The 27,173-nt window shown below is 36.9% G+C and overlaps 1 protein-coding gene across 7 annotated transcripts in view; it reads left to right on the top strand.

Moving 5' to 3' along the window:
- The first annotated feature begins 3,665 nt into the window (after positions 1–3,665).
- il11ra (interleukin 11 receptor subunit alpha) overlaps positions 3,666–27,173 on the top strand; it is a 79,930-nt gene continuing 56,422 nt past the window's right edge. For 5 of the 7 annotated variants that reach the window (XM_078956129.1, XM_078956131.1, XM_023961193.2 and 2 more), the window contains exon 1: positions 3,685–3,825. The gene's annotated coding sequence lies outside the window, so the exon portion shown is untranslated. Of the gene's footprint in view, positions 3,826–27,173 lie in introns of all 7 variants that reach the window. The other 2 variants (XM_023961191.2, XM_023961192.2) reach the window with 1 other exon arrangement.

Raw genomic sequence — 27,173 nt, forward strand, 5'->3', positions numbered from 1 at the left:
TTCATCCAGACTTTGGATTTCATCCAAGTTCTAAGTTTTCACAGCAAGGAAATGTAAGAGTTCATCCTCCACAATTGTTTTGCCATCAACAGTCTTGTAGACCTCAGAGGCAAGCATTAACAAATGTTGGAACACAAATGTCTGAGGATAAATCTTAATAGTTCAGTTGTAGTTGTGACTTTTATATTAAAAGTGTGGTTTATGATGGGTTTAGGCAAAATAATAAACTGTTACCACCATCTATAAATACTGGAGGTTTTAATGAAAAACCTCATATTTGAGATCTTGGCTCAACCATAAAGTTTCTAAGTTGTGGCACATTTGATTTTTTTTTAGAACACCCACTCATGCTTACTTTTTGGGCTTGCCTCTGTGATGTCAAGCGCTGTGGATGGGGCGGCTGAGCTTGATGTGGTTGCAGTGGTTGATGGAAAACATTTTTGCAACCTTGTAGTTAGGATTGAAAACTGACTGGATGCACACAAAATCAAACTGCAAAAAGAAAATGTACAAATTTGGAGGGTATGGCGAAACTTGCAGATTTCTTAATGTTTGCAGATTGTTTCAAGTCACGGATAGCTGCCAAACCTTTCTGTAATGAGTAAATGTCGCCAGCAGGGGGTGGCCACACCATGTTGCAACATTGGCCTGATAAGTTCAGTTTAATGGGCTTTTAAAAAACAGTACTGTACTTAGTAATTATGGGGAAAAAAATTAAGCTTACCTGTCATTAATATGTCTATAGATCAGACTGTTTTTTCCATGAACACAATTTTTGCAGATTCAAAAACTCTTTGTGCAGACACCCAGGTTAAAGGTTGACATAAATGTCAAGAAAGGGCCCATACTATCATGCAAGTTTAAAAAATGATTGGCTAGACCACATCTGGCTCTTCTACCCCTTCATTGTGGATCTCTGGTTAAAGAAAAGTAAAACATTTTGTTTTATTTTAAAAGTATCTCTAAAGTTAAAAGTAATCAAGTAGTAAAAAAAAGTAAACTAACTCATCCTTTATTCAACTTATTAACAAACAGTTGAAAGACAGAACATATTACAAGTCAAACTAAAACATTTTGACGGGTTTTTTGTCCTTGTGAACAACAGAAGAAAAGGAATTGGAGGTCAGTAAGCACAACCAGAATTAAGGCGCACCAGATTATATGGCAGATTTTAATTTTTGGACAGATTAAGGATTTTAAGCACATTTTACGGTTAGAAAAATACAGATCCCTATGGTAGACTGAAAAAATCTTATTTTATGTATAAAAAGTGACAGGATGACAGTCAAACATTGTGCTTAACTGAAGCAGATATTCTGATTCACAAAACTCAAAAATCATGTGAGGCGATGTTTACGAGTAAAATGAAAGCAGACAAAAAACAACAATACTGAGGCTTCAATAGAGAAAGCAGACAAAAGGTTAAAAGGGGCCAGAAACAGACAGATGGAAATGGAGTAAGCGTTGTGTTGGCTCAGATACAGACAGAGGAGTCACACAGAAATGAAGCCACAAGCTGCTGCCAGATAGTGAACACTTGTTGGCACAGGTTAAACAATCAAAGCTATATTAACAAATCTCATCATTAGGGCTAAATTGAACATTTTTCATAAATGTTTAAATATTTCCTGTTTTTATGGAAATGTGGTGAAACCAGGTTCTGTATTTCTATTTTTAGCTTTAAATGAGATCATTTGTGCTTCCCCTTCGCTAATTAGACACTTTAATCTAACATGTCCAAGCTAAACAGGTTATGGGGAGTGAGAGGTGGGCCTCCAGGACCCATGGAAACGGAAAATTCCTCCTTTTTTTCCACAATAATAATTAATCTGTGTTAGATAAATGGATCCAAAAGTGCCACTGGTTAGTGAGAAGTGAGGTGATTGCTTGTTAAATCTTGCTTCTTAAATCTGAAACAGATTTGGGGTCATCTAATGCAGGCACTTGGCCAAGGGTCTGCAACCTAAGGCTCTTTTACCCCTCCACCGTGGCATGCTGATTAAAGAAAAAAAAGTTTTTAAATTTAACTGTAACTGTAAAGTAAAAAGTTAGTAAATATTTAATATATAAAAAGAAAAGTAAAGTAAAATATCACTGCAAGGCTCCTGACTACCCATGATGCGCCAACAATCCACCAAGCACTTCACCTTTTGAGTCTAACAAAGTCTGACTAAAATATTTTGACAGATTCTTTTATTTTGAAAAGAAGTCATGTGAAACTGTAAAAAGTTATATATTATTTTAATATTTAAAAAAAACGCTTTATTCTCTTTATATTTATGTTTTGTATGTGCCAAAAAAATGACGGTTCGTTTTTATTTATTATAATAGTAACAATAACATAAATGCAAGTGTCTTATTTCTGGATTTCTGGACACTGGGTTGCTGTCAGTTATACTCGAATGGGTTTTAAAGTGATGAAGGTTGCAGATCCTGCACTTGACAAAATTAGATCTGGGAGTACAATCAGGTGGGAATTGACAACATGTTTAAAACAAAGTGTTTTACCTTTACAAGAAAGTGCATTTAAGAAAAGTATGCATCCATCATTTTGGAGTCAATCTTTTAAATAACTCAGTTTTTCTTGTGTTTGAGAAGACAATGATATTTTATATATAAATCCAGGCAGATGAAACAGATAAAAATATATTTAATTCAATTATTGTAAACATTTAAAAGCTATGTTTTATAGATGATTGGCTTAAGGGTAAAAAAAAAACATAAATAAAATCTATTTAGTTAAACATAAAATGCGACTTTGCAGCTCTCGCTGGATGTTGGTCAGTAAGAAACTGGCTCAAATGGCTCTTTTCGTTTTTAAGGTTGCAGAACCCTGGGTTAGGCAAACGTGTTTACATATTAAAAGGTTGATTAAGAGCTGAAAACAAGGTGAGGAAGAAGAGTCAAGAGAATTTATGTTGGGTTTAGATGCAGCTCCTTTAACTTCTTTTACTTTTGACAGCAACACATCCAAGTTCCTTTCAAAATAAAACACACCTTGTGACTAATAAGATCCTCCTGAAGATTTACTTAACTTAAAAAGGGCAAAAAAATCCAAGTCAAACACAGCATTTTCTATCATTATGGATGAAAGGACTGTAGATTAAACTTGTATCGATATGTTATTTGACATAATAATAATATAAACACGAACGATAAAAATCAATGAATTAAAACAAATTAGCCAAAAACAAATCCATATTTTATTCAAATGTTTGTATTTTTTTTAAAGCCCAAGAGCCACATTAGAGAGATAAAGGAGTTGCATATGGCTCTGGAGCCTCAGGTTGCAGCCCCCCAGGCCTAACCATTTTTTTTCCTCAGCTGTGAAGAATTTCAAATGTTTCTCTAGAAAGTTCAGATAGATTCTCTTGTTGTATTTGTGTAAAACCATAGGTTTTATTTACAAGACTGGGTTGGAGAGACAAGAACAAGTTCGTATTATTTACAACAACAACAAAAAAAATCAGTGGAAAATCAGTGCAAACTAAACTGTTTTTAGACGGCTCTTATTTTTGTTCGCCACATTCCCCAGATCCAGACCTGGGATCAGCGCTAATAGAGGTCTTTATAGCCCCTGGGAAGAGAACCACCCACAGAATCGTGATTGACAGATAGCTTCTCAAATGGGGTGACAGAGGTCTGACGGCCTCCCTCCTTCCCTCCTCCTCCTCCCCCTCCTCCGTCCGAGCTTGTCTATCGTCTCACTCCGCGCGCGAATCCGCCTGGAGTCTCTTCGGTGAGCCGAAGAACAACTCATTGAAGTTCTAAACATGGAAGACAACAACTTAGAAATGCCCGTTTGACTGGCGGAGATCTTCCAAGGTGAGTTTGAAGGTTTTAATGGCTCCGAGGGAATTAGCGGCTTGGCAGCGGCGGGAATGGGAGTCTAAACTTCGCTCCGCCGAACGGGGGTGGGGGTGGGGGTGGGTGGGGGTATGGGATGTAGTATGCATGGTACTAGCTTGTTTGTTAGCCCATCTTTAGCATATTTGGCAGCATCAAACGGCTACATATAGTCACGTGCCACGATGTTATGCCTAAAAAACTATTTAAAACAAGTATAACAAACTACTTGTGGTCATTTTATTTCCAACCTGGACTTTGTTTTTTTGAATCTGTTGGCAATAATTCAAATTCTCTCAAAATTTAAAGAATTATTGAAACATGTTAGCCTATTACCAGCATATATACTGAATGGAATTAAATTTTATTTTAGACATACTGTTATGTTTATCTGTGATCTGTTTAAAAATGTATAGACATATTTGGTTTCAAACTTATTTTATTAAATCATGCTGGACATTTCCCAAACAACTTTTAACTGATTTGATTAACTGGTTTTGCTTCCACCTCTTGAAAACTAATACTCTCTTGGAAGAGCATAAAAGAAGCGGTGAAATCATAGCAAAACAAAGCACTTATTTAAGTAAACAAACTTTTTTTTTGTCGTGCATTTACTGTTGTAAACATATTCTCACAATTGTTGATCCAACAATATAACATTTGCACACTAGATCTGAATTCAGGGATACAGGCATAACAGAAGCAGAATGGGGTCTCGCTGCAGATGTGCATTCCTTTAACCACTGCAGTGACGAACCCTTAAATAGAGTTTAGTAGGAATGCAAACAGAGCCAACAGAAAATGGAGCAGAGGGGCACCTCATGACTAGAAACGGGGAGGTTAAGTAGATGGAGGAGTCAAAGTCCTTGTGCTTAAAATTAGCTGTTTTGTTACCACACTCACTCATATGTCTGCCTATTAAAATGATAATGTAGGTCAAAGTTCATAGGAATGCAATGCTCCTCTAAAAACTTTCCAGGTTTTGCCAAATTAACAAGAAAACAACAACAACTTGAACCTCTTCTGTTTAAAAATGACCGCTTCATCTATCCGACAAAACTTTTATCTTGACACATCTTGCGTTGTTACGTCATTGTACGCTTCTGTTTGGCTGCATTCGTGATGGTTCAGGGAAATCATGCAATGAGGGTCAGAGATGGAGGAAGCCTGCCTCGCCAAACATGTCTGGCTTCAAGTGGCTCTTAATATACTCACATAAACAATATCTGTGCTTAGAATGACTTGTATTTCAATTGAGCCTGTAAAAATGTAATGCCATAGTAAAATATTTGGCCAGTTGAAAAAAAAGGCTAAATGGAAGTTTTGTTTCCTGTTTCAAACATTTTATTTGGAATGTGCTCAAAATGTTTTAATTATAATAGACAGTGATTGTTAGGTTTCTCTTGTCCATTTGGCTTTTTAATTTGTGTTGGCCCAATCTCTTGACTGGTTTTAGCCTTCTTGACCCTCCTTGAGTTGGACAAAAACAACTTCTCGTTAGTGGTTGCTTGTGTGACGAGAGAGAAGAGATCGCATTTAGGGGGAGTAGTTTGTTGGCCACCAGTTGACCAATGAAAACTCATTCTTAGTATGTACTATTGTGTAACTAAGTATTAAGGCAGAATTGCCTCAGAACATATTGCTTTTTTGATAATAAATCAAAGTTCTTATTTACCCAAAATACATAAATACCTGTTTTTGATTTAGTATGTGAAACCCTGCTGCATAGGTAGAGCGGTTGACCTCTGATGGGAGGATTTAAGGATTTAAGGTTTGGTTACTACCCCATGCGTCCTTGGACAGACTTATAACCCTGCATCGCTCCTGGTGGTTAAGGTTTGCGCCATTCTAAGGCCACCATCAGTATGTCAAAGTGTGTGTTCATTGGTGAATTTGACTGTGACTGTAAAGTGCTTTGGGCCCTAAATCAAGGTAAAAATGTGCTATATAAGTATGCGCCTTTTACCATTTACAACATTTAGGCATGAATAATCGTTTTTCTTCTTCTTTTCTTTTGGAAAAATGAGCTAAATATGGCCACACCTTGTTGTCTTTGTGTCAAATACAACAGTGGTTATTAGAATACAACTACGGTAATCTAATAACCACTAGGTCTGACCTAGTTGGAATTGAATTGAAAAGCAGAGACTTGAAAATACTTTTGTTTATTTTTAAACAGATGTATTATTAATGTCTAATGTCTAATTATAAATTGTTAACTGGAATTCTGCAATATGATGAAAGGTAAATTTGAAATAAGGCAAATAAGTAGCAATAGTAAAAAAAAAAATCATTATGTCTATCGCGATTGATGTGAAGCGGGTCATCAAATACTGTATAAGTTGGCAACTTCAGTCTCGGTTTGTTTCCAATCGGACTGAGCTCTGGTTTTCACTGAGATTCAGTTTAGTTCCCGGAGCAGAATAACTGAACCAAACCGGCCACCACATCCGACTTGAACAGAGTAGGAATGTAGTAACAAATGAGTCGCGGACAAATATAAAGCAACGATTGTTGTTTTATCAATGAGGAGAAAAGGGTCCAACTCTTTACTCATTAGAACGTTTATTTTAACACAGCTTAAAATGGGATTCTGAGCTGTTACATTTCACGCGGCACAAGAAAGTATCGGTAAAAATCCAATACTGTGCAGCTCTATTATTTTTACATGGCTACCACCATTTTGTTTAACACGCTCACCCACTTACAGGCAAAACTTGGCAGGATTGATGATTTAAAAACCAAACTTTCCAACTGGAAGATAATGACTGGAGGAACTCAGCCAGCACCCCTCTGCAACACATCATTGCTTTTTAACTTTGTCACTAAATGTTAAATGTTGTGCAAAAGATTGGCAACCACTAAAAAAGAACAAAAGCTTTACTGTCTTGAAGTTTGCTGGAAATTGTTTTAGAATTTTAAATTAAAAGATCAAGATTACTGTGAAACAAACGTCTCAGTGTAGGACCTAAGTAAGATTCATGTTGACTGATGCTCTTGCTTTTTGTAAGCAACCTAAAAATGTTCGAATAATTAAAAAAATGTAGAAAAATGACATTTTTGAAGATGAAAAAACTATGTGTTGTAATAGATTTTAGGTTGGAGTTAAACTCATAGCTATGTAAAACAAATCCTATATTCTTCACTGAATAATTTAGTTTAAAAAAAGTTAATATACTTTGTTTTAGCTTAACTTTAGAAATAAGGGTTCAAGAAATTTTTCCTTTTTTTCCTAAATCCCTGTAAACAACTCTTAAACTCTACTCCAGTTCTGGCCAAAAGAAAACCACATTTGCACACAAAACGGTGGTTTCGTAATGACCTTGACACAAAATCAGCCATACACTTATCCATACATGGAGGCCAAGTCAGACAGTCCACTGCTTTTGTGCGCACACGCTCCTTTAATCAAATACATGTAGAGTTAAATGAAGTCCAAGTCTCCATACGCTTCTCCACACATATTTCAGTAGTCACACACAAAGGGCCCAGAGCAATCAACTCAAAATTAGATAGAAAGTTGTTTCAAGAACTTAAGCTGCCAGGTTTAAGTCCATACTCTTGCTGTATTTGTGAGATGCAGAAGACGGCTCAAACCATCTTAGAAATGTCTGTTCGTGTAGTTTGTTCCTCTGTTATGACTGTAATCCGACTAAGTTGAGCATTTCAATAGTTTTTGTTAAAAAAACTGTTTTTTGATGTATTTTAATTTTTTAAAATGTTTTTGTTTTATTGTTTAAATAAGTTTTATATCTTTTTAGTTATCACGTCTTATATACCATCATGATGTCTTCTGAACACAGTGATAGAAATAATAGTGTTCTGATAGCAAGAACACAGTGTGATTAAATATAAAAGACTTTCGCTTCCAGACAAGTTAGACTTTAACAAATTGGTTTCAAAACATACCTTTTTTTTCTGCATAAATTATAAGGACATCTATGATGAGCACAAGTTAAAAAGAAGCTTCTTTTGATTGAAATGCATGACATTTTTCTTGATGTAGCAAACCAGCTTAGAGGTAAAAAGATTTTCCGTTCCAATATATTTAAAATTGTTAAATGTGTATGATGGATATTTTTATTTTTGATGCCTTCCAAATAAGGACAAATAAAAAAAAAACTTTATTATATTATTATTTATAAACTTTATTACCTTTTTTAACATCTTTGTTTAATCTAAGGCAGGGGTCGGCAACCTTTACCACTCAAAGAGCCATTTGGATCAGTTTCCCACAGAAATTATAACACATGGAGCTGCAACACGCTTTGGAAAACCCAGTGTTTCCAGTGAATGATGTAATTTCACCCATTTTTAAAGTTCGTGAAGAGATGTTTTTTTTTATACTTTGTCATTTGATGGGTTTCGATGAGAACTATTTCCAGAGAGGCCACAAAACTAGCAAATATGTGGCAATTAACTTGCAATTAATCTGCTTCACCAATGGATTTTTGTCAACAAACAACTTTTTTTCTCATCTTGATAAGGATTTTTTCTGTTCCTAAATAAATGTGACTTTGTTTTTGCACAAGTGGACAAGCTTACAGCCTGGCAGTGTAGAACAATATTTACTTAAAAAAGGCCCTTCTTTATCTTTTAGATATAGAAAATTGTTCCGAGAAATGACTTACTGACTTACTGGTTTATTTGTAACGTTCCTTGGATGTTAATAAAAACAGTCAGTATTTATGAGCCAATTTTTGAAAATGGTTTTTATTGAGGGTATTTAAAAAACTTTTCAAATGTAGAAACTTTGAAAATGGAAAGAGTATTACTTGGCTTGTTTCATCATTTTCTCCAAAATAAAAGGAACAAAACATTAAAATCAATTACTTAAGATCGTAATCTAACATGCTAACTCTTTAACTTAAAATAAAAAGTTTTACTTTCTGCCATTTAGTTTCTTTAAAGCCCACCACAAAATGCGTTACAGTGGAAAGTTTTATTGTGATTTTTGGTATCAAGAATTCACACTTTGCTTCAGTTGAAAAACAAAACAAAGCGTGTTTTTAAGTTTGTACCACACATAGGCTGGGATATAGAATTCCATCAGATAAACATTTTACTGTCACAGCAAATTAACCATCTGAAAGGAGTTCACTGCTTTCAGACTGCCGTTAATGTTTATTGATGTTTTTCCACTGGAAAACCTTATATGAATACAGAAGAGGAGCATCAGTTACTCAGCCTGTCAAGGCACTACCTAAAAAACACTTTAAGCACCATGTGGAAAATTCCCATACGATACGCGACACTCCTCCTAATATGAGTCAAAGACAGTTGGACATGTACTAGGTGCTTTATGTGAAAATTCCTGTAAGCTCATATATTTTTAAATAAGCAAATGTGTTATTATTTAAGAATCCGTTAAAAACCTAATCCAAGGCAAATAGTGTTTTTAATATGTTCTTGTTGCATTTTTCATATGATGGAGGGCATACTGTATATGAAGAAAATTAGGCTTAAAATTCCTTTTATTTGTATTTTGGTCTAATTGTTGTGAATCAGGAGCAGATAGAAAAGGCCATTAGAAAAAGCATGTAGGCTCTCTGGTCCGCTCCATTCTGATGCATCCTCTTGTAGACAACTAGATCCATGTATGTATTCGTTTTCCTCGTCTAAGCTGACATCTCGCTAAAATACTGTATTGCTCAGCTTCCACCGCTAATGTTAGCTTGGTTGTGAGGGACTGTAAGCTAGTTGGAGAGAGTATAGACAAATGGGTGACAGGAGGTGAGGATGGGCTTACTCTGGCCTCTTACTGGTTTTCCAGAAATCCTGCCTTATCTGCTGTTGATTACTTGGATCAGGAGTGTTTAACCAATGAGTAAGTGGCAGGTTGGTTGGAAAATATGTAGGACAGTGGCCCTTGAGGCCTGGAATTAAAAGTGTTCAATAAATGCAACAAATAAAAGTTAATTATGTAGGGATCAAACAATGCATGTTTTGAAACAGCACTTGATGAAACAGCAACCGAATGGAAAGAATTCTGTTCCAGAGAAAGATTTTCAAGATGAATCGGTAATCATACTATAATTCTGTTACAGCTCTCTGAATTATTGTTTAATTCAATTGTAAAGTATCTAAATGTTCCCACTAGCATGGAACATCCAATGAACATCCAGTTTTATTCCTGACTATATCATTCTAATGATACAAAGAAAACCTGGTTGTCCTGCTAATCCTTTGGCTATACGTGTAGTAATAGTTGCCTGTACCTCCTAATATTTCATTATGGGTTATTTATTTTGCTCTTTGCAGTGCACAGCATCTAAGTAATTAACCCTTTTTACTGTGTCTGGTACACAAAAAACCGGAATGACTGAGGATATGACTTCCGCCGAGCGGCTATATACTTTGACATGTCAGCTCCGTAATATACGAGACAATCTTCAAAACGTGCTTTTAATAATGTTACGGTTATTATTAAGCGCCTGTTCGCCTGTTGTAATTTTAATCCGTGTGGTCAGTGCTTTTTCTGTTGAAGAGCGGAGCCGGAAAGAAGCCAGAATTAGCAGTATGCTAACACGGGCTAACAGCATTAGCTTTGGGTGGTGCTGCAATCTCCATCCTGGCTGCACGTAAACATGTGGGAATAACATCAGCTTTTATTTTGTCGGGACGTGACTCGAAACACAAATCCGCGTGATTGTTTGAACGGTTTCTAAGGACTGAGCGACATTTCTGCTTTGAAGCTCACACCGCCGCTGTGTGTGTGCTGACGATCCGAGCTGTGCTCAGACTCACACTTTTAGACCCGGTTCTGAGTTCGGTAGCTTGTTCCCCTAGAGCTGCGGGACGGATCGCAGTCCTAAATCTCCCACTCATACTGCTCATGTAACAAAGCACCCCCCCCTTCCCATCAAACACAAAGCTGTAAATCCGCGCTCCGCCCTTCCACTTGACTAGTTAAAGTGCGGGAGCGGACTACTTCTTTTCTATTTTGTTTGTTACTTTTTTTTGTTAAAGTCACTTCCCTCAGTTTATACTGGATCATCGCGGATGAGTCATTAGTTGGGAAATAAAATAAATAAAGTAATAAAGTAAAATAATGAATAGCAATTATATAAGACAGAAAAATTAAAAATACGGCCAATTTAAGGGACATCGCCCAACCCTATAGCTTTGTGTCATAGTAGTGCGACTACAGCAAAGGCGAAGTTATGAACAACGATGGAAGTCATCCAGCAGTTCTTTTTTTTTTCCACTTGGCTTTTGGTACATTGTATAAACAAGTCATTTACTGTTGTTTGAGAGAAGATTGCGTGCAGCGACATTTGAAAATGTTGCCTCTGGTAATGTGCTTTTGTCGTAATGACCTTTTCCTTAATGGTTCCTTTACATGGACCGACAACCAACAGGGACCCAAAAATGGTACGGTACGGTTTAATGAGTCCATTTTCAATTTGAAACGCTCAAAATATCTGACAGTACTGAACTGTAATGCTCAGTGGACATTTAGAGACCATTTTGAAAAGCAGGTTTTACATAGAAGTTTTAGTAATGGTTAGTTAGAAATGTCTGTTTTTCCCTCATTAAACCAGGTTAAATCCATTGAAGTAGCAAAAGTAGTAAAAGATGTTTACTGGACAAAGGTTTGTTTTCTTTGGAAGTTGAGCTGCAGATACTCTGAAGACTTCAGTTTTACCCATTCCCAGTTGAGACATGCTAGTTTGGAAAGCAAATCTCTTAATTGTTTCTACAAGTAACTTTGTATCACTTGGCCTTTACAAAATAGTTTCTTGCTATCAAAGTCTTTAGATAGCATTTTAAAAAGTACATATATATTGCCGAATAGAGATAAAAGGCAGAAGAGAAATAGACTCATTGCCTTTTGTTGAAGTCTAATGGAAGATCCTTGCTTCTCACCTTTTTGTTGAAGAAAGGCATGTAAAATATGCATAACGTTAGGATCTTGTCACTGGTACAAAGGAAAGAAAGGTCAAATTTCAATATTGTAAAAACTGTAACCTCGAATACATTTTTAAAGCAAACAGTGGTGTCTACTAGTCTAGCCTCCTGGAACCTCAAAAACTGGATTACAAGGAGAGAAACCAAAAGCCAAATAGACTGCTCATATGATTCATGTAACCCTTGTGCTATCTTAGATGACCCCACCCTTACATTCACTTGTTATTCCTACCACGACAAAGGTGGATAAAGGTGGAAGGATTTCATGTAATCCATGGACACCAGTGAGGTTCACAAATCATTGAAGAAAAAAGGTTCAGAGCACTGTCTAGTGGGTCTAGATGACCCAACTCCCAATGTTAAAGTGCCTAGGATAGCACAAGGGTTGAGAGATTCTGCACATTCTAAACATTTACCTAAGACTGTGCATGGACAACTGAAGCCTTATTTCTGTGAACAACCCACATATATTTATTGGGTTATTATTGATTTTTAAAAATCTAAAATACTGTTACAATAAATTGCTAGAGCTAAAATCTATAGAAATAGCAGCTTGCATGGGAAAGTAATGGTTTGTTGTGGATCACTGCCAACAACAACAACAGCTTTTTCTCGCAACAGTTATCAGACACCAACACCAAGACTGAGTTTGACAGCTTGACGGATGGCCTTGACAGACAGTAAAAAGCTTGGGTACAAAAAAGATGTAAAAATTCTGTTGGTGGACTGGCCTTAAAACTTTCTATGAGTCTTGAGTAAGATTAAAGTTGGTCTATTTTGAGTTAAACAGCTTTGTTATTTTGCTTGCTTGATGACGATTTGGTTTTAAATACTGAAATTACGTTTTGAGTTGTTTTGGCTTTGGGTTACATCTTCAGAAAATGAAACCAAAGTTTAAATACTGGTTATCATTATCAGCAAGGGGGTTGGAAGATGTTGCTGGATCTGAAGTTAACAGTAATCTAACATTGTGGATCCCTAAATCTGTCTAACAGTATTTGGGTGCTTAAAAGTGGAAAACGGTAGTGCTTTAAAAAGTTACCAATTAACACTTTTGGGAAACTGTCACTTGTTAGTACTTTGACATGAGAAGGCTGTCCTGTAGGTCAGTGGAAAGACTGTTAAACCACATAACCGTCACGTTTTTTTTTCTTGACATGGAGGTGACTGTTTCCACTGGGCAAGTCATGTATAATTGAAAGACTTGTTTGGTTAAATAAATGAACAGTTGGGTGTAGGCAACGTGTATCTGTTTTTGAAGGAGTTTTTTGTTGATGTATTTTTTATAACAAAAAACTTTAATGTTTTGCATGCAAGGTTGAAACCTGTAAAACATTTTTCCATAGATTTTGTTACTTTTGAGTTGATCATACCCCTTTTAATTCAATGTCTTGCAGGCTTTTGCGCAGGTTTTTTTTTGTCAACTGCCCCTATTTTATTCGATGTATATTTTATTTTTTCTTCTGTTTTCCTTATTTTACCTTCCTTCCTGGTCCTGCTCTGTTTGTTGTCTTCATGGTGTTTTAGAAATCTTAAAGTAGGGTAGTACATGGGTTTTATCGAGCATGGTGATCATATCTGATTTGGCAAGGACACAAATACACATGAGAATAAGGCAATCACTAAACTAGTGTCGATTGTTTGAGGACATGCGCACTGTCCCTGAAACTCTGTCCTTTTATTTGTTAATAGTACTTTAATTTGTAAATCCTAAAATAATTAACATGGCCTTTGAATGACAACCATGTGATTTTATGTGTAGCTCCATAGTGCTTATGGTAAGAATTCTATCAGATGTATTAAGATTATGTGTCCACAGCTATTCAATGTAATATCAAAATCAAATGTAACAAGGTTGGAGCTAAACTTTGAGAAAGTTTTTGTGCATCTGTTTCTTGCGATTTTATAAAAGCAAACTTTGAAGTAGGATCAATAAACCACATTTGTTTCACTGAAGGAAGTTTAGAATACACCTTTTAATTTATTATTTGGTTGGTTTTACCTAGTTATAGATTGCCAGTGCCTTGAAAAATATCTGAAATAGTCTGTCATTCATTAGCTTATCACATTGCTTGCTTCTTGAGAAGTTAAGACTAAACAAATCTACTTCCTTTTTGCTGTAACGAGTTTGGGCAAAAAACTGCTGTATATAAAAAAATCTGATTGAAATTGTTTAACTGAGAAATATCTTAATAAAGGTTAGATATAATCTTTAACATTTTATTATTTTGATGTACATGAAGCTTTGTTGTATTGCACAATGATAGAACAGTTTAAAAAGGGTCTTTCTAAAGCGCCACTTTATGCAAATTTGTTGTTTGAATAACGTGGATTTTTTGTTGTTGATTCAAGTTGAGTGTGGGAAATTGTTTCAAAACAGATGATGGCTGGTAACTAGATACATAGCTATGTCTGCCACTGTGATGGTTACTGGATTCTGTTCAGGGAGGTAGCTATGTTCTTCTTTTCTCAGAGAGACCAGCCACTGGGCATTGCTGTTATGTGCTGTCTCTTTCTCCCATACACGTTGCTGGTAAGTAAAAAATAAAATGTTGACTACTGGGTTTTTGTACCAAAATCTGTTTGAAGGTTGTAGCTGCAAAAAGTGGGAGAATGAGAAATTTGTTTCAACACCTGAAACAGACACTCCGTCAAGTGCGAGAAGCGTTTCTCTTTAAGAGATGTTCAAGGTAGTGGTAGCTCACAAAAACATCTGCTGCATTGATCTTTAGTTGAACTTTGTGTTTCAGCATATTTTCAAAGAAGATATTATAATAAAATAGTTTTTGTAATTTTCTGTTACAGAAATTAAAAGGAGGGAGAGAAAAACTTGATTAAAATCTAAAATCAATATTGGTGAGAAAATATCGGAGATTTTCTTTTGTGGCCATATCGCCCAGCTCTATCTGAAAACTTCCCTTCTGCCACTGCCTTTGATCTTGAACAGACGTTTTATCTGTGTCCTGAATCACTTCAACAAAGGGCACACGTGCATATGTACAAACAAACATATTGGGTCTCAGAATCAACAAACTTTGAAACTAAATCATGGTGGTATACTAGAAATCTGTCTTTTATCTGTTTCCCCATCTCAAGCAAATGAGTTAAGTAATGTGCTGCCCGTGAGGACGGTGTGTGTAAACAGCCAATCACTGTGATGAGGGCCTGTGTCTTGTTTTTTTTTTCTTTCGGTTTTAAACATGTAATACAAATTTTTATCTTATTTATTCTTCTAGTAATTAACTTTTAAATGATGTGGTTATTGTTTTAAAATGTAATTTTTAATATTACATTTAAATTAAACACATATTTTTTTCCAAAATTCTCCCCACTACTAAAAAGCTGCACACCCACTGCAAGTCATGTGACTTCTGCAGATCAACGGTGAATGTGGGTGTTTTTACTTTGGTCAATGCTGTATGGGGGTTGTCTGTTAAACTGTGTGGTCTTTCATTTACCTTGAAAGAAAAAGCAAGCTACATTAAAGTTTTTTACCCTTTGGAGATCAATGAATTGTTGTTAAAATACTTCTGCTAATTTATTAGTTTACCTTGCTGCTATTCTTCTTTTGTACTCACCTTTTTGCTTGATTTTTTTTCCCCCCTAACTGTGTGTTTTTGGTTGCTCCCTGGTGTCTCACTGTTTATTTCTATTCACTTTTCTGTAAAAGTATGGAAGCGATTCTGTAGCATAAATGAAAAGCAAAGTCCAAACCAGAAATGCTTTTTCTTTTTCAAAATGAAGCTGCATTTTTTGACTCAAAAATAAAATGAAAAAGCAATCCACCAAAATGCTTTTTCATTTCCTTCCTCAACACAGCTTATTCTGTTACTTAATTAAAATTAAAATGAAAATGGTATTTGACATTTCATTTTCAAGACGTTCTCGGGTAAATGTGTAACAAAATTCATTTAGAAATCTCCCATTTGACATTTAAAATGGATTAATAGAAATGCTTTTTAATTTTCAAAATGAAGCTGCATTTTTTGACGCAAAATTAAAATGAAAAAGCAATACTTCAAAATGCTTTTTCATTTTATACTTCAACACAGCTTTTTCTGTCACTTAATTAAAATGCTAATGAAAATGGTATTTGACATTTCATTTTAAAAAAAGGTCCCTGGTAAATGTGTAGCAAAATTCATTGAGAAATGTCTAATTTGACAATTAAAATGGATTAACAGAAATGCTTTTTAATTTTCAAAATGAAGCTGCATTTTTTGACTCAAAATTCAAATGAAAAAGCAATATTTCAAAATGCTTTTTCATTTTATACTTAAAACCCCTTATAAGAAAAATGCAGCGGAATGTTCCTTTAGTGCCCTTCCCGATGATCGCTGAAGGCGGATATGCTGCTGCGATCTGAGAAACCATCATGTGAATTTGTGTTTCCAGTGGTGTCAAGAACAAAAATAAAGACTGTTGTAATTCCCACATATTTACAAATTTATTTGCAGCTTCGCGCTGAATTTGCTGTTTGATGACAGCTGGAGACCCATCAACAGATAGCAGATTTCACCGTGCTAAACGTTTGCTGTTTGGACAAAAAACACTCACTCAGCGCGAAGCTGCAGGAGACTATCTTCATAATGTGCTTTTATCACACAGTTAAGACTATATTTAAGGGCCTGCTCGATCGTATGTTTTTAAATCTGTGCGGTCAGACGACGCTGAAGTTGGCTTGCGATTCACAGCTTCTGATTCGTGAGGGCACTAAAGGAACATTCCGCTGCATTTTTCGCATTAAGATCACCTAAAACCGGGTCCTGTTCACAAACTGCTGGACCTGGACTGCTCAAACCTGGATTCCAGGATCTTAATGCGAAAAATGCAGTGGAATGTTCCTTCAGTGCCCTCGCGAATCAGAAGCTGTGAATCGCAAGCCAACTTCAGCAGCCGGACACACGGAGAAAGCAGTGACGTCATCGCCCCGCCTCCCCTATGCTAATGCTCACTGAGGAAGAATTTTGCTACAAATTTCGCAGGGTGGATGTGAAAATGCAAATGCAATCCCCTCTTTGCATTTTCGTTTTAATTATGAACCAGAATAAGGGGTTTTAAGTATAAAATGAAAAAGCATTTTGAAATATTGCTTTTTCATTTGAATTTTGAGTCAAAAAATGCAGCTTCATTTTGAAAATTAAAAAGCATTTCTGTTAATCCATTTTAATTGTCAAATTAGACATTTCTCAATGAATTTTGCTACACATTTACCAGGGACCTTTTTTTAAAATGAAATGTCAAATACCATTTTCATTAGCATTTTAATTAAGTGACAGAAAAAGCTGTGTTGAAGTATAAAATGAAAAAGCATTTTGAAGTATTGCTTTTTCATTTTAATTTTGCGTCAAAAAATGCAGCTTCATTTTGAAAATTAAAAAGCATTTCTATTAATCCATTTTAAATGTCAAATGGGAGATTTCTAAATGAATTTTGCTGCACATTTACCAGAGAACGTCTTGAAAATGAAATGTCAAATACCATTTTCATTTTAATTTTAATTAAGTGACAGAATAAGCTGTGTTGAGGAAGGAAATGAAAAAGCATTTTGGTGGATTGCTTTTTCATTTTAATTCTGAGTCAAAAAATGCAGCTTCATTTTGAAAAAGAAAAAGCATTTCTGGTTTGGACTTTGCTTTTTTTTATGCTACAGAATCGCTTCCATATGAAAGTCAGTTGGAGTTGTCTTGTAGATAATGTGGAGAAGAACTGGAACAAAAAATGTTGCATTTTTCTGTTTTTGTCTAGACACGTTTGTTCGTTAAAGTGAACCAGAGTTCCTTTCCACCCATAATCTTGAACAAATTTTCTGTCTGAATACACCTAAGCGAACCCTGGTCCGGGACCAGGAATAGCTCTCAGACCTATCTTTTGAGGTGGTCCTGGTTTGTTTCCAATCGGATTGAGCTTTGGTTCACTCTGAGAGTCCTCAGTCTGAATACAATCCGTCCTCTGAGCGGAACAACTGAACCAAGATGCCCACCTTGCCGGTCATGTGATCTAAACACATTTAGAATGCAGGAACAGATGAGCTGAGGACAAATGTAAGGCAATGACTGTGGTGTTATCAAGGTAGAAAAAAGGGTCCAACTCCATAACCCTTGTGCTATCCTAGGCACTTTAACATTGGGAGTTGGGTCATTTAAACCCACTAGACAGTGCTCTGAACCTTTTTTCTTCAATGATTTGTGAACCTCACTGGTGTCCATGGATTACATGAAATCTTTCCACCTTTATCCACCTTTGTCATGGTAGGGAAACACGTCAATGTAAGGGTGGGGTTACCTAAGATAGCACAAGGGTTAATTGTTACGTTCATTTTAACACAGCTGAAAGGTTAGTGCTGCATTACTTAATTGAAATAATACAAAAAGTAGCCACTTGATAAGTATTTAGGGTCAGATCTGCCTCTATCTTCTAATTTTGTATTTGAAAAACTTGAGGATCTGCTTTGTGTTTGGCTCTGAAGTGCAACTTTCCTGGATGTCTTCCTAAATAAACAAAATTATTAATGAATTCTGCATTATTTTGACAAGTTATTTGTCACTCATGCTATTTTGTGATTGGAATTTGGTGAGTAATACGGCATATTGTGTCATATAAGGGAAAACCTGTGATTCAGAGCTCTGAAGTTTGTCTATTTTAAGATAATACCATTTATTAAAGATTTATTAATGTCCTGCATAGAGCATTTAACTTCTTATTTACAGCAGCTTTTACCCATGAAAGCGCGATTGTACCATGTGCTTGGTAAGTTTTGTGTACACATCCAATTGAAGTTCATTAGTTTAAGTGATACAGGGCACCTTTTGATAATAGTAAAAAGCATTCTACTGACTTTTCCCCTCTCTTTTCCAGGATGCCTTTTAAAAGTTGGTCTGAAATTTTTAATCATGAAAACAAAACTTCTTTGTTTTTTCTTTTGTGGATGTTGTCCTTTTTATTTTCTCAAAAAAAAAAAAAAAAGAAGACTTCGTATTGTTTATGACCAAAAATTTAATATAAACTGGGTTTTTTCGTTTACTTGCCACTGGAATTCTACAGCATCACCTTATCTTTTAAACCCTTCTGTATATTAATTCCTTGTGTGTAATCTTTTTTTTATTCTCCTTCCTGTGCTAGTTAGATATCAAATTGACTCTCTGCCTGTCTTTCTGCATGTAGGAACAGTCAGTTACCCAGTCTGTACTAATGGAGAAAGCCTAGAGTTCCCAGCAGAGTGACTCATCGTTCTAGCATTGAGTTGCTGTGTGTGAGTGTAGGATGGTACAAATATGTGTGGGTGGTTGGGGGAGGGATATCCATCGTGTGTGTTTGAGTGTGTATTTCTGTATGTATGTTTCCCCTAATATGTGTTTGTAATTTTTGTGTATATGTATGGAGTCCCATACTGTTCATAATTAAATAAATAAATATGACCCCATGCAAATACACAATCAACCAATTAATCTCTTATAAATATATAAAATGATCATGAAATTGTGAAAAACCTGCAAACTGATTTTAAATTAGCCATTATATCATTCAATATATTCCATTTTGCTTTAAAAACCTGTTAATTATTTTAAAACAGCATTTCAAAATATTCATTTAAATCATGCTGAACATTATTATAATTCTACGGCTTTTTTTCATAACCTTTGATTTCAAAATCAATATTTTCCAAAGTAGCTTTGTTTTTATTTCACATTGCTGTTTTTCAGAATTACTTATTTATTTCATAAGCTTTTCCAGCAGAATGAGTCTGTCAGTCAGTGAAAGTGGGTGGGATCTAAAAACACATCGGCTGATCCCTGGAAATCGACTCATATTCCTAGATACCCGCTCTGTGGTGTGCCAGTCAGAGAGATGGTATATTTCAGCGATATCTGCATGGCTTTGCTGACATTAGAGGATCAAATAGAGACAAACAATCTGTCTGCTGCAGAAGATGCAAACATCTACGACTCTGTTTTTCTGAGTTTGAGGGTTTGTGTGGACCAAACCACAGAGGAGCTCAGGTCGTCCACATCTTGAAGTCCCCCGTTGAAACACTGCTGACTCGTTCTCACGCCATTCGCTCGGAGCTCTTCTTTGCTCTGCAGCTAGCACAGCTCTGGGGCCTCATTTATAAACGTTGCATACGCACAAAAGAAGGCGTACGCCACTCTCTACGCAATAGTTGAGATTTATAAAAAGCAAACTTGACGGGAAAATGTGCGGTCCTTCACGCAAGCTCTGACCCAGGCGTACGCACAAAAACGGGTGAAATGAGAAACGGCGACACCGTCGGCAGATGGAAGAAACACGTGAAAGTGAAAATGACGATCCTGCCTCTCAGAAATAACATGAAGACTTCACAAAGCAAGTCTTACAATTAACAGCCTACACGAACACGAACACGTTTGATCGATCAGCAGTGAAACAAATAAAAAAATCAAACGAAAATTACAACCGAAATTCAAATGAACACATATTTGCAAAAAGAAAAGTGAAACATGTTCTGCAATATTGGCATGTTTTGCAATTCATCCTCATAAATAATATAAATAATATAGTTAACAGAACAAAATAATGTACACAACTGATATTCCCGTCAATGTGTCCGTCTGGCGGAGCAGATATAGGTGCAATCAGACAGACAGATGGATAGATAGAGAGAGATGCATTAATTCTCCACTGGGGAAAGTTGTTTTCATAGTAAAATATTTCTTCATAAGCTACAGAATTATGGTATTAATGCATATGCCTTTAGTTTGTTTTATTTTTCATAAAACAATGTATGGCGTATGTCTCAACCATTCAGAAAGCAACAAGAAATTACATTTGCGCTGATCAATTTCCCATTTCCACGTCGATTATTCCCGACATCTGTAGCTTTTCAGATGTAATTAAATGGATGGAAATAAAATGCCCCATCACAATGCGTAATGACGCACAATGGCTGATCTTGCGCTCTTAGAAGATGTGGCAAATGGAAGAATTCGGAGTGAACGCATCTTTAGACAGCAAGGAGACTTGTTGGCAAACGAGGACGAGTGGCTGAGCCGGTTCCGACTTCCTCTGCGGGCTTTTGGGGGTGTGTCACCCCGTGCATCTGGCGCGTCGGTGTCCCCCTCCGCCTCAGTCACCACTCCACTTAAAAGGGATTCCCCAATTATTGCCGCCAGTCTCTCATCAGGAGGGGTCAGCTCCGGTGTCCCCCCCCCCCCCCCCCCCCACACCCGTGTCTGCCAGGGGTGTGTGTGTGTGTGGGGGGGGAGGGGGGGGTGGTACAGCGCTAGACGTTTTTTTGCCTTGACTTTGATGTCCGACCTTTTCTTTTTTATTTCGGCCACGGTCCGAGGTTGTGAGGCTGCAGCATTTTCGGCGTCTGCCGCCGTCTGCCGCTCACGTGCCTTTTTGGCATTATTAATGGCCACACTGTGTCCTCCAAACAACATTATTCTCCTCTTTTCCACCTCGCCAACGATAACTTCTACTTCACATTGAGTGAAGTTACGTTTTTTTGATTTTCTCTCCGTGTTTGGCATGATTTCGCAATCAATGAATATTCATTTGTGGGCGTTTCACGGACTATTTATGGGCAACTATGGGCGTGTGATGAGGCCGCAAAACCTGCGCAGCATTTAGAATTGGTTGTGATTTATTAAGGGAAAGATGCGTAGGATGTGCGTGCGCACGGTTTTATAACTCCGAATATTTCTGTGCGTACGCACGTCCTATGTTTCATCCGTACGCCAATTCTGACGCAAATCCTACGCAAAGTTTTATAAATGAGGCCCCTGCTCTCTGTGCTGACAGATCCAGTCTGACGTCACATCTTGCCTTACACTGCAGGCTCACGAGAGGCGAGCTGGCGGCCAGACAGACAGGACAGCTGTGGAAAGTGGAGCAAGCCTGCTCGGGCCTCCTGAACCTTATAATATTTCTCTATTTTCACTGAGACAATGATTATAAATCAGGTCCTCTGATTTTATTTTGCTCTCTCGGGGAAAATGTTGAACCTTTCCTACGAAGACGTTTATGACCGTGGTCGGAAAACGCAGCGGAGATCCGGGCTTTGATTTGGGGTTCACTTCCCCGGTCGGACCCTCTGAGCCTCCAGAGCGGGTTAATAAAAGAACCAGTCTCTGTTTTTTTTTTTGGAGGAAACCTTTTTTGATTATTACTTTTCCGGCGAACTGAGCAACACACTCTTAACTTGCGCTCACACACACTCACTCTTGTGCTGCGCACTCTGATAGAGATGGAAAAAACCGCTGAAGCGGCCATCATCAAGACATAGTTTCACTGCAGGAGCTGAAGCAGAGACTCTCACTGGGAGAATCTCATGAACTCAGACATGGAAACATGGTTACCATGTAGAACTATTCAAAATAAATAAACCTGATCTCTTAACATTCTCCGTGTGCATTGTGCATCCATGCATTGTAAGTGAGATAAACACAGACACCGCTCCATGTGGCTATCAGGCTAAAAACATTAGCTGGTAGCTCTTCCCACACATGACATGGTATATTCAGGGAACTCCAGTTCATAGAAGCTTAGTGGAACTCCGACAGCCACCCAGCCTAACTTAGACCTCTCCTATATTTTCACGAGAAAATTAAAACCGCAGAACCGACCACAAAATCACCCGTATTATGCATACTCGCCCAAAGCCATCTTTATCCACAAATTTAGAATCAAAATTGCCCAATTTCTGGCAACACTGTGAATGTGTTGAGGTGCATACCCCCCTAGTGTTGAGGTATTCCACCGAAACATGTCGGAACGTTTTACAAAAACAAACCAGTGTCTGATACAAAAATAATTTAAGTACTCAGTATATATTTATAGACACAATGAACTCTATTGAATCAATCAGAAAAGTGTCTCCGCCTTGTCTGGTTTGATTGACAGACAGACTCATTCTGCTGAAAAAGGTCATTATGAAATAAATAAGTCCTTCTGAAAAACAGCAATGTAACATAAAACAAAGATATTTTTGGAAAATATTTATTTTGAAATCAGAGTTTCTGAAAAAAGACTGATAATAATTTTCAACATGATTAAAAATGAATATTTTAAAATGCTGTTTTAAAATAATGTCAGGTTTTTAAAGCAGAATGAAATGTATTCAATAATATAATGGTTAATTTAAATCTGTGTGCATGTTTTTCACAATTTCGTGATCTCTTTATATATTTAAGAGAAATGCATTGGTTGATTGTGTATTCGCATTAGGGGTGTGCCAAAATATCGATATGGCGATATATTGCGATATTTAGTCCCGCGATTGATTATCGATACGTCTTCATCAAGTATCGACATTTTATTTATGTTTAAAGACCCTGTAAAACGTTATATTAACCATCCTTTGGTAAGACAATTCTTCGGAGGGTCGATAGGGGGCGCTCGTTGCGAGATTGGCTGTTGCGGGCGGACAAAGAATTCACATTCAAACAAACATGGCGGAGGGGAAAAACGATAAGAAGCGAGAGCTGCAACTTAAAAGACGCGCCGGCAGCATTGAAGCTGCATCACCCGGAGTTGTGTGAGAAAGCTGTGGCTGTTGCTGGCCTGAAGCCAACACAGCCCGACGCGGATACCTTTTTCCAGACGGAGCTACCGCCGTCTTCTGCGAGACAGAGCAGCGGCAATACAAACGGAAAACTGTCCGTCCCCGCAGCGCGGTGCAGATTTCGTTTTTTATTGAATGCAGTAGAGCCACGCTTTGACATTCCCTCTCGGAAATACTGAAAAAAGGATCCCTGCACTGTACGGGCAGACCAGAGCTATGGTTGAGATGGAAACGGAAGAAAGAGAGGCATTCCTGCCCTTTGACCCCCCTTCTCCTCAAAGCAGCGGTAGAAGAGCGGCTACTTGACGCTAAAAAGCCTGTGGTTCTCCAGAAATCATGAACATTTAAACATACATCGCATGCAGGTTTTCCCCAAACGTGTTGTTCACAAAGATGTTTACTTTTGGATGCACTTTAAGTTCATGTATTTTATCCCTGGTCATTTATTTTGAAAGAAATTTATGTCTTAAATAACTTAAAGGAAAGTTCCTAGCTACTTGATTTTATTTTTCTGTGAGAATTATATTTTTGTTTACACCAAATTTGCACTAAATGGTGTCATTTATTTTTAACAAAGACACTATAATTTGTTCACAGAATTAATATCTGATTCACATCTATTTTTTTAAATTAAGCAATGGTTATGGGTTTGTTTTTCAAAAGTTAATACCAATGTGCCTGGCAGCTACTTGACTTATTCATTTTTTATCCTGTTGACAGCAATTTTGTTCTTAATAATGGCTGCTGTTAATGTTCACTATTGTTTAAACCAAATTTTACAGATATGTCCAAATGAAAATTGTCATTGTCAAAGACAGAGTATTACTGATTTCAGCAATGTTACACAAAAGTCTGTTATTCATTACACCAAATAGGACACAAGTTGTTTATTATCATGGTGTTTAAAAAATAAATGGGTAAATATTTTCCAAAAAACAGTTTTTCAATTTCTTCTTTCTTAAAGTTTGATATATCGTGAGTTGTTAGAGACGAGATATATAGATTATTACAATATCGCCATATCGTGATAGTATCGTTATCGTGAGCAATGTAACGCAAATCGTATCGTATCGGGAGGTACCCACCGGTACCATGTCGGAACGTTTTACAAAAACAAACCAGTGTCTGATACAAAAATAATTTAAGTACTCAGTATATATTTATAGACACAATGAACTCTATTGAATCAATCAGAAAAGTGTCTCCGCCTTGTCTGGTTTGATTGACAGACAGACTCATTCTGCTGAAAAAGGTCATTATGAAATAAATAAGTCCTTCTGAAAAACAGCAATGTAACATAAAACAAAGATACTTTTGGAAAATATTTATTTTGAAATCAGAGTTTCTGGAAAAAGACTGATAATCTTTTAAAAGACAGAGTATTACTGATTTCAGCAATGTTACACAAAAGTCTGTTATTCATTACACCAAATAGGACACAAGTTGTTTATTATCATGGTGTTTAAAAAATAAATGGGTAAATATTTTCCAAAAAACAGTTTTTCAAATTCTTCTTTCTTAAAGTTTGATATATCGTGAGTTGTTAGAGACGAGATATATAGATTATTACAATATCGCCATATCGTGATAGTATCGTTATCGTGAGCAATGTAACGCAAATCGTATCGTATCGGGAGGTACCCAGTGATTTCCAGCCCTAATTCGCATGAGGTCATATTTATTTATTTAATTATGAACAGTTTAGGACTCCATACATGTTTCCTATGTTTTCCTTCCTGCTAAGTTCCTATTAATTCCTATTAATTTTAGAGTTCCTATTAATTTCCTACTATTCCTCCTAGAATAGGAAGAAATGCTTCTATGTTACATCCTACAACATGTATTTCATATTGTATATCTTTTTTTAGGCAGTTTTTTTTCTTTAGTTTTTGACTTTGTAATTGCTTTCCTCTTTCATGGTATTCTCTTAACATGGTTTTCTTCGCTCTATTTTTTAATTCTCAAATGATAATTAATTATTATTTTACCTTTGTTAGCATTACTTCAGTACGAATTTCCCCTGAGCGCGGCTCGTCTGCATCTCACCGCTCCCCCAGGGGATGGGGGGATAAAAATAAAAAGAATACACACATGTGTAGTGAACCAAAGATTTATTTTTTAATTTTGTGTTGTGGCATTGGTTAGTTTGGATCAAATTGCTGTTTTAGCTTTAACAAAGCATTAAGTAATAGACTAATTGGGTGTGTGTATTTTTTGCGGGGGTTGCCTCTACTGGGTTGTAAAGTCAATTGGTTGCAGGTTCAAATTCCTGACTTGGCAGTTGTTTCCTTGGGCAGTACCACATGTTTCCTCAGAATCTAAGCAATTCTGGGTAAAAATGTCTGCTAAGCTCTTTGGAATACAATGTTTTGGTATACAGGTGTTTTTCCCAATAACTTTGAGATGAGATTTACCTGTCTTTTGAAAACAAGTCCAAATCAGCACCTCTGCACTATTTTTCTTGGCAGAACTTTTCTTTTTCAAATGCTGTTTGTCAAATATGCCTTAGTGTATTTGGTTCATATACATATATAACACTGGGCAGTGTGACTCCTCCCCCCTCGCGTTCCAAATAGGAAGTACCTGCTGGCTCCATGAAACCAAAGTGCCATTGGCATCAATTGAGAAATAGACAGCAATTACGCAGTCATTCCATTTGTCAGAGTAACTATTCTTTCTAAGATACCTTTTTCTAAAAATCTTCTTATTATAATTCTTTTTTCATGTTTTCTGTGTTGCAATTTATTCAAGTTTTAAATTGACCAACCAGATGCCTCAGTAATATGGAAGCATGTCTGTAGCATAATCAAAAATAAAAGTCGATACCAGAAATGCTTTTTCATTTTCAAAATGAAGCTGCATTCATTGACTCAGAATTAAAATAAAAAGCAAATACATCAAAATGCTTTTTCATTTTCTTCTTTAAGACCACTCATTCTGTCACTTAATTAAAATGATAAAGAAAATGGTATTTCACATTTCATTTTCAAAATGTTTGGGTTCATGAGATCATCCCTGAGATTCTCTCTGACCGATTTTGAAAACTTGCTGTCCACCGTTAATCCGAGAGGGAAAAATAAAACCAGGGGACCTGATTTATAATTATTGTCTCAATTTAAATAAAAATATATCATAAGGTTTAGGAGAAGGGTTAGGCTAATACGTGCAAACAGTATTCAGCTTCGGATGCATTTAAACTTTGTGCGGGCCATGTGCATCTTGGCTGTAAATATGTGGGAATAACATCAGTCTTTATTTTTTCTGGAGACTATTTTAAACACAAATTCACATGATTGCACGGTTTTTCAGGACTGCCCGAAGCGGCACTTTCGCCCTCAAAAGCCACCTCAAAGCTACTCCTCTGAGACTCTGTCCTTCTGAGCCCGGCAGCTTGTTCACGCAGAGCAGTCGAACAGACTGAGGTCCGAAGCGTCCTCCGGAGCACCCTTCTCTTCATGCAAACATGATCCTCTGACTCCGGCTGCTCTGATCAGAGACATGCTTGGCTCACCAGGGCTCCAGACTGCGAGCAATTGGTCGCATTTTGCGACCAAAATTTGAGAGTGTGCGACTGAATTTTACATCCAGTCGCACATGTGCGACCAGTAAATTTGCCTCCCCCACCCTTCGTATTTTTTTATACATCAAACGTGGAAGGGGCACGTCAATGATCAATGAAATAATCAATGAGACGCAAGCCACACGGACGCAGGCAAACACACACTCGCGCACATACTCATGAAACGCGAGCACACACTCGCGTGATACCTGTGTGTGAGGCGGCCACTGCGTGTGAGAAGAATAGGGAAAGCCACTGTGAGTGGCTAAAATGCGTAGAGGGGGCGGGGCCTAGAGATAATCGAGCGCGCGT

This window comes from Oryzias latipes, chromosome 12, assembly GCF_053564925.1.
Source record: "Oryzias latipes strain Hd-rR chromosome 12, Olatipes_Hd-rR_3.1".
Lineage (NCBI taxonomy): Eukaryota > Metazoa > Chordata > Actinopteri > Beloniformes > Adrianichthyidae > Oryzias > Oryzias latipes.